Raw genomic sequence first — 9,560 nt, 5'->3', positions numbered from 1 at the left:
GGGAAACTGGGAAAGGAGAAATCATATGACATGTAAATAAAGAAAATATCTAATAAAAAAACAAAAAACAAACAAACAAAAATAAAATAAATCCTGGCCTCAAATATATTGCAATATTTGTATATGAATGAATGCGCATGTTTGTGTGTGAGTGTGCATGTGTGTGTGTTATCTTTAAATAAAACAAGGGAACAAAATCATAACAGAAAGCAGGTAGCAGGTATCCTTGGAAACCAAGTTCCCTCTGTTTGGTGATGGCACTAGATTCTGGGAGAACAGAAAAGGCCAGTGCCTGAGGCACAGCCATGCAAACAAAGAAAGTCAGCATCATAGTCCAAAGTGCTGAGCAAAGGAATAACTAAGGCACTAAGTATGTGGTGGCACACACCTGCAACCTTAGCACATGGGCCATGGAAGCAGGATGATCAAGAGTTGCAGGAAATCTTGGGCTAGGGAGCTAGAACCTATGTCAAAGAGAAAAAGAAAGGAGGGAGAAAGACAGTAGCTAAAAAAAAATGCGTATAATCTCGGTTTTGGACATTTATTACATTGTATGTGTGCACACACCTGCACCATGGAGTTCATGTGTGAAAGGTAGAGAACACATTTTGAGAGTCGGTCCACTACTTCCACTCTCTGGGGACAAAAGATCAAACTCAGGTTATCAAGCTTAGTGGCAAGTGCCTTCTACCAGCTGAACCATCTTGCCAGAGTTATTTTGTATACTTTTAGTTCAAGACACAGTCTTCCTAAATTGCCCAGGCAGGCTCTGAACTTAGAATGCATTTTCCTCAGACTTCCACATAGTCTGAGATTACAGAACTCTCTGTCACTAGGCCTGGTAGTGGCCATGACTCTAGCGGCTGGTAGCAATGGCAGCGGTGGCTTGTTGTTGTTGTTGTTGTTGTTGTTGTTGTTGTTAGCCCTGTTCTTCCTCTTTCACATCTAAAATATTTTTTAAATTTTACTTTATTTTTATGTGTATAAGTGCTTTGCCTGCCTGCATGTCTGTGCACCACATGTATACAAAGCCTATGGAGACTAGAAGAGAGTATCAGATTCTCTGAATGTAGAGTTACAGATGGTTGTGAGCCATCTGTGGATTCTGGGAATCAAACCCAGGTCCTCTGAAAGAGCAGTCAGTAACCCCTGAGCTATATCTCCAGCAGACATCACTGTTGCTGCCTTCTCTTCTTCCTCTGAAACAATGTTTTACAGAGCCCAAGCTGTCCCCAGAAGTCTCTGGGAGGATGACTTTGAACTAATTCCCCACCCTCCAGGAACCACGCTGCCCTGTTTATGTGCTTTTTTTGCGAATCAATCCCAATGTTTCATGCATGCTAGATAAGCAATTTACCACAGCCATGTCCTCTCCTGACTTCCATGATCTCTGATGTGAATGTACATGCTTCCCTGCCCTCTTTGTCTCCTCTTCTGTAGTTAGCATTGAACAGGCTCTAAGGGGAATGAGCACAGGACAGAGGATAGTCTTGCTATAAGTAGTTCCTGCACAAAACAAAACAAAAACATTTGCTCCTATGTCAAGCATGACACTACACTGACATTTTTTAAAAAGGCCTTTAAGAGGTGCTTCAGCTATTCGGTGATTCTTGGCAGATCGGTAGCCTCATATTACTTTTGCATATGTATGTCATGGCCTGCACTGGCTAGTTTTATGTTAACTTAAGATAAACTAAAAGGATCTGAAAAGAGGGACCCTCAATTTAAAAAAAATGCTTTCAGCACAGGGTGTTGGTGCACACCTTTAAACTCAGCTCTCAGAGGCAGAGGAAACTAGTTCTCTGTGAGTTCGAGGCCAGCATGGTCTACAGAAATGAAAGTTTAGAATTCATAGGACCTGTATGCAGAGAGGTTTTCTTCCACACACAGCTGTCAAAACCTACAAACAAGTCAGACACCTTCCACAGGGTGTAATCCATTCATAAAGCAGGGCCACCAAGGAACAAAATCCTGATCTGTGTGACAATATGATGAATCTCAAGTACAAGTGCTACTGAAAGAAGCTAAACTTGAATACTACCTTGGTACACTCCTCTAGCTCTTGGAAGGTACTTGGAAGGTAGAGGCAGGGGAATTAGAAGTTCAGGGATATCCTTGGCAATAAGATAAGCCTGAGCAACATGAGACTCTGTCTCAAAAACATAGAAAAAGCCGGGCGGTGGTGGCTCACGCCTTTAATCCCAGCACTTGGGAGGCAGAGGCAGGTGGATTTCTGAGTTCAAGGCCAGTCTGGTCTACAGAATGAGTTCCAGGACAGCCAAGGCTATACAGAGAAACTCTGTCTCGAAAAAACAAAAAACAAACAACAACAACAAAAAACATAGAAAAGCTGGGCATGCAGGTTCAAATCTGTAGTCAAAGCACTTGAGAGGTAGATAAGAGGGAAGGGAAAGAAAAGCAGGCAGTGTGGTGGTCTTTTCTGCACTTAACAACAGGCTCCAAGTTAACTGGATCCACAACCCCATTTGGTATTTTCTAGGGCTACCCTAACAAAGTACCACCAATGCAGTGGCTTAAGACACCATTCATATATTCTCTCAAGGTTCTTCAAGATCAAAGTTCAAACCGGAGATGTCAAAAGGTCATCATGCATCTGAAGGCTCTCTGTGTGGATCTGTAACCAAACATAATGGATTTGCATTTTGCCGAGTGGAAAGTCAACACAAGCACAGCCAAGACACACAAAAGGAAGATGCATTGCGCGCAACAAGTAAGGAGTTCCAGGAGTTATTTCCGAAGCAACGTGATTACTTAAGCAAACCAAGAATCAGAGTATCTTTCCAGAAATGTACCTAGGTTCTTACAGTACTGAAGTTCTTATATGAAAACATGGTAGGAAGGGATGTATTCCTGAGAATGCTGTTTTTAAGGTTGTAGTTGCAAGAGATATAAAATAATCTTCTTTTTTGTTTGTTTGTTTTTTTGGTTTTTTGGTTTTTTTTTTTTTTGAGACAGGGTTTCTCTGTGTAGCCCTGGCTATCCTGGAACTCACTCTGTAGACCAGGCTGGCCTCGAACTCAGAAATCCACCTGCCTCTGCCTCCCAAGTGCTGTGATTAAAGGTGTGCGCCACCACCGCCCGGTTTAAAATAATCTTTTTTTATCAAATAGTATAAAGCTTGTGTTTGGGACAAGGAATTCAATATTTTATCTCCCCAACCTTGTAATACTTTTATACAAATAATGTCATTCCCCCATCACTACCCAGTAAAGCCTTTGTTTACACAAAGGCCCATTGCTATATTCCAGGAATCTGACGGCCTAGAGCAGTGTGATTCTTTCCCCTCCCTCCTTCACTTTCTGTGCACCAATTCTTTTTAGACGAGCCAATTAAATTAAGGCTGTGAAACCAGACCCCAGCCAACGGGGGAAACACAGCTACCACCTGAGATAGAATAAAAGCTAAATGCACTTTCTGTCCCTGTGTGTTTGCTCTTCTGAGCACAGATTCTTGATCAAGAGAAAAATTTGCCTTGTCCAGGCACTTCAATTGGCATAATAGTCTCTTTATTTGCAACTCTGAACTTATTTCTAACATGGTTAATGAAGAAAAGATAGCAGACATGTATTTGGGCAATGCTTAGCTAAAATTCATGTAGTACATCGTTCTAAAGGTTGAGATGTTAGGCAAGAATACCTTTGACTATGCTTGGCTTCCCTCATCAAGATGGGTGACAGGACCACCTCTGGGCATACCCAGTTTCCCTCATAAAGATGGCTGACAGGATGCCTCTGGCATGCTCAGCTCTCTGCAGATAATTTTAGCCGAAAAGGGTAAGAGGATACTTTGAAAGCGTGTTAACAGAGTACTTTACTCCTAAAAATATTTGCCCCAATTAGCAGAAAACACATGGGGTTTTTTGCTTCTTCCAGGTTCCAGGGATAGCCAGCAGTCCTTGGTGTTTCCTAGTTTATAGCTACATCATCCCTATCAGCTGTCTTCACAAAGTTCTGTATACAGATCTATATATCGATGTATCATGCATCTACCCATCCATCTAAATCTTCCTCTCCTTTCTCTTTTCACTTATAAAGCCAGTAGTTGCTTGATTTAGGGCCCAGTCCTACCCCACATAATCTCCTCTTAACTTGATCACATATGGCAAGCTGAGGTGCTGGCTCAGTGGATAAAGGAGATTGCTGTGAAGCATGAGGACCTGAATTCAGATCCCCAGCACCTATGGAAAAAAAGCTGAGTATGGTCAGGTGCATCTGTATCTGTAATCCTAGCAATGGAATTTAGACAGGAGCATCCTTAGACTACATTATGCAGCTAGGTTTGCCAAATAGGTAAGCTTCAGGTTCCGTGGTAGACTGTGCTTCAAAAAATAAGAAGAAAAATGTTTTAGTATGGCACCTGAAGCCAGCATCTGGCCTCCACATGCACACATATCTGCATGTGCTAACACACAAATGTGTACAAATGCACACACAAGAGATAAAAATTGTAATAGTAAGCAACACTTACTTATAATATACCCCGAACATAATCTATCTTGGTTGTGAGCCTAGCCTTTAACAGCTGAGCCATCTGTCTAGTCCACCAAATGTCATCTAAATAAATGTGGACAGAAATACCAGATTGTGTATAAACAGTAATCAGAAATAAATCGTCTTCAAGGCCTAAAACTCACAAAATCATTTAAGATGCTGGTTCTTATGCTTCTGAATCATGAGGCTCTAATGATTAGCACCTCGCTCCTTTAAAAAGCCAAATTAGAACAGGTCCATTCTGTGCTGCATCCAACCACTAAACTCAGCCACACTTTGCACATCCTCCTCCAGGGTCTAGCCAGGTGACTCTCCCAGACTTCCCCATAAATGTGTTCTACCCAACCTTTGAGATGGAGCTTGAGGCTCACATCCAGTGCTACTGCCTAGTCTGGCCTCCCGTGCCTGCACAGCCAACAATCTTTAGGCTTAGGCCAAAACACTCCTTACCTATGCCCCAAACCCAGACATATCTACCCCTACACTACAGGTGTAGACCTAGAAGCATATTCTGTACACCAACCCAGTTTCCTCAGTCCACTTGACTTCATTCCACACAACTAATTTCTAACCTCTAGACCCAACCCACTCATTCATCCTTTCTTCTGTCTCAGTTTGCTCTGTCAATAACAAACTCAGAAGTAACAAAAGAAATCCACACACCTAGATCTCAATACCCCCCAAAATACCAACAATATGAATAATTAAGCCAGTATTTTCTCTTCAAATCTGTAGGTAAATCTTCTTCTACAGAAATGTTTGTTCATGATAAATTCCTACATGAACCCCAGGCTATAGAATTTAAAGGAATAAACATAATCTTCATCAGGGAATTCAGGGAGTTGAAAGAAGGCACAAAGAAACAGCTCACAAAATCAAGGAGAAAGAATTTACAGAGAACAAACTCCTGAGTGATGCTCAAGAAAACACAAACACAGGCTGATGGAAGTGACAAAAACAATCCAGGATTTGAGAATAGAGTTCAATAAAGAGACAGAAACATCGAAGAGGACTCAAACTGAAATGAAGATAGAATTTAAAAAAAAAAAAAACAATATCTCAACTAGAAAACTCAAAGGAAAGGCTCACAAATAGACAGAATCAAGCAGAAGATTATCAGGACTTAAAGATGACGGAGAGGATCTAGACCAAATAAGCAAAGAATATTTAAAAAATCTTTACAAAAAAAACCTTTAAAATGCAGGAAATAAACATATAGGAAATGTAGGACATGCTGAAAAGATCAAACCTTGAAATCACAGGCATAAATAAGAGAGACGAAACCAAAGTCAACGTCATAGAGTAGATCTTCAACAAGATCATAGAAGAAAAACTTCCCTAATCTAAAGAAAGGCACACAGATATAAGAAGCACATAGAACACCAAGTATACAAGACCAAAAAAGAACATTCCTAGAACATATTTAAAAACAAAACAAAACAAAACAAAACAAAATACTAGGGGCCAGAGAGATGACTCAGTGGTTAAGAGCACCGACTGCTCTTCCAAAGGTCCTGAGTTCAAATCCCAGCAACTACATGGTAGCTCCCAACTATCTGTAATGGGAATCTGACACCCTCTTCTGGTGTGTCTGAAGACAGCTACAGTGTACTTATATATAATAAATAAATCTTTTTTTGTGGATACTTCATTCCTTCTTTTTTTTGTCAATACATTTCAATTTTTAATGGATAGAAAAACAAAAACATTCATAATTATTTATATAAAGTAGAGGGAAAAAAGATGGATGTTTGACTTCTCTGAATATACCTTTGTTTTGTCTGTTTTTTTAATTAGATATTTTCTTTATTTACATGTAAATTTCTCCTTTCCTAGTTTCCCCTCCAAAAAACAAAGAAACAAACAAAAACAACAAAAACAAACCCCTGTTGCCTCCCCCTTCCCCATGCCTGCCACCCCACCCTCTCCCACTTATTGGCCCTGGCATTCCCCTACACTGGGGCACAGAACCTTCACAGGGCCGAGGTCCTCTCCTCCTATTGATGATTGAATTTGCAATCCTCTACTATACACATGCTGCCTGAACAATCAGACCCCTCCATGTGCAGTCCTTGGTTTGTGGCTGAGACCCTTGGAGCTCTGAGGGTACTAGTTAGTTCATACTGTTGTTGTCCTAAGGGGCTAAAAAAAAACACTAAGAATATATACCAAGAAATTGTGTTGAAAGCTGAAACAGAAAAATAAGCCAAACTATCTTTATTTGCAGATGACATATTATTCATTATATAATATTATATATATACTTCTAAACTTAATAAACAAATAAATTTATTATTATTTATAATAACAACTTCTAAGTAACTTCTAAACTTCTAAACACAATAAACAAATTCAGCAATGTGGCAGGATATGGAATTGACTTGCACAAATCAATAGCTATTCTATACACCAACAACAAACATAAAACCAAGGAGATCGCCAGGCGGTGGTGATGCACATTTATAATCCCAGCACTTGGGAGGCAGAGGCAGGCAGATTTCTGAGTTCGAGGCCAGCCTGGTCTACAGAGAGAGTTCCAGGACAGCCAGGGCTATACAGAGAAACCCTGGCTTGGAAAAAAAAAACAACAACAACAACAACAAAAACAAAACAAAACAAAACAAAACCCAAGGAGATCATGGATACACTCCCATTCACAATAGCCTCAAAGAAAATAAAAATATCTAAGATAAACCTAACTGAGGACATGAAGGACCTCTCCAATGAAAACATTAATCTTTGAAGAAAAAGATAAAGGCGCTAGAAAATAGAAACACGTGCCGTAGTCATGGGACTGATGGACTCAACATTGTGAAAATAACCACTTTGCTGAAAGTAGTACAAATTCAGTGCAATTCTAATTAAAATCTCCACTTCATTCATCACAGAAATATAAAAAAATATCCTAACATTCATATGGAACCACACAATGCTCAAGATAGCTAAAACCATCCCGAGCAAAAAGAACAGTGCTAGAGGGATTGCAATTCCAGATCTTAAGCTATATTGCAGAGCAATGGTAATAAAAACAATATAGTTCAGGCACAAAAACATACATGAAATCCAATAGAATAAAATCAAATAAGTGAGAAATATATAATTAAGAGTCTGGTGTTCAGGGTGATGAGCGAGGGCATTCACCTCCTTTAAGGTAGGAAGAGGCAAAGTCAATGGGGTGAGTCCTCTGAAGATCCTGCAGGGATGGATCAGAGGCCCAGAAAAACCACTCAGGTGTATCGCAAGGCATTTCTTTTTTGTCTTCTCTTCCTCCCCTTTACCTTCCTCTCTGCCTTCCCTTCCCTTGCTATACCATTCAGAACGACTTTGACCTCCTGCATGGGCTCCTGAATGTTCAGGTTATAGGTGTATGTCACAATGCCTCGTTTTGTGTGGTGCTGTGAATATAACCCAGTGCTTTGTAGATATTAGGCAAATACTATGCTACTATGCTATAGTGCCAGCCCATAAGATTTAATTTTAAACTTTAAAGTTAGTAGTTTAAACTTTAAAGAAGTAGTTTAACAGGTGTAGGTTCAGCCAGGAACCTTTTAGGTCTTTTGTGTTAGACTTAAAAATTGGAATGCAGTGTGAGGCTCTGCCACTTAATGGTTTTGTGGGTCACGCAATTCATGCAATAATGTAAGCCATCTGAGATCAAGATTTTCTCTTTATAAATAGGAAAGCTGCTATGGTTTGGAAAAGGCCCAAAGGAATACATGGTTTAATGGCCAGCCTATTAGGAATGGGTGTGGAATTTAAGAGATGTGGTCTAGTGGGGGAAAGTTGTACCATTGGAGATGGTCCTTGAAGGGGAATATTAAAATTTAGGTACACACTCTTTTCTTTTCTTTTATCCTCTTCTCTTCTATTTCCTTTTCTTTCTTTCCTCTTTCTTTCTTTCTTTCTTTCTTTCTTTCTTTCTTTCTTTCTTTCTTTCTTTCTTTCTTTCTTTCTTTTGATGCCCAGTGCCCATGATGTTAACATTTTACTCTACCACATGCTTCTACCATGTTCTGACATATCACAGGCCCAAAAGCAATAGGGCCAACAGATCATGGAGTGAAACTCCTGAAACCATGAGCCAAAATAAACTGCTTTGTAAAGATTTATTTTTTTATACATGTATGTCTGTTTTGCTGCATGTATTTTTGTGTACCAGGTGCCTGACTGGTACCCATGAAACTGAAATTAAAGGTTGTTGTGAACCAATATGTCAGTGCTGGGAATCAAACCTGGGTTCTCTACAAGAGCAGCCACTGCTGATAAGCACTAAGCTATCTCTCCAATCTATCCTTTATTTTTAAAGATAGGTTCTAATGTAGTAGAGGCTAACCTTTAACTCCTTTGTAAAAGTTGCATTTCTTAATTGTGTATGTATGCACCTTCCACAGCACACAGCTGGAGGTCAGAGGACAACTTGATTTTCTTCCTCCCCATATTCACTACCTTAACTCCCCCCTTTCTATCTCTCCTCATTTAATACTCTCATTCCAGTCTTCCCGTTTCTCTCTGACTATATATTCTGTTTCCCTTTCCTTGAGAAATCTTTCTCTCCTCCTAGTCCCCTACTCTATACCTAACTTCTGTGATTAAATAGATTGTAACCTGCTTATTGAAGTCTTAAAAGCTAACATCCACATATAAGAGAAAACATACCATATATTTGTTCTTTGGGGTCTGGCTTACCTTAGTCAGGATGATTCTTTTCTAGCTTCATCCATTTACCTGTGAATCTCATTGTTTAACAGTTGAGTAATATTCCATTGTGTAAATGTATCACATTTTCTTTATTCATTCATCTGTTGATGGACATCCCCAGGCATCCTTTGGGTATATGCCCAAGAGTGGTTAGCTCTTTCTTAGGAAACACACACACAGTGTGTGTGTGTGTGTGTGTGTGTGTGTGTGTATATATATATATATATATATATATATATATATATATATATATGTATATATAGTATGTATATATATATCTATCTATAGTGTATGTGTATCACTTGTATAAAAATGAGGTGCGCATACCCCATTTTAATTGACTTATCTAAT

Source organism: Mastomys coucha, chromosome X (genome assembly GCF_008632895.1).
Source record: "Mastomys coucha isolate ucsf_1 chromosome X, UCSF_Mcou_1, whole genome shotgun sequence".
Classification (NCBI taxonomy): Eukaryota; Metazoa; Chordata; class Mammalia; order Rodentia; family Muridae; genus Mastomys; species Mastomys coucha.
This window is presented reverse-complemented; position numbering follows the sequence as displayed.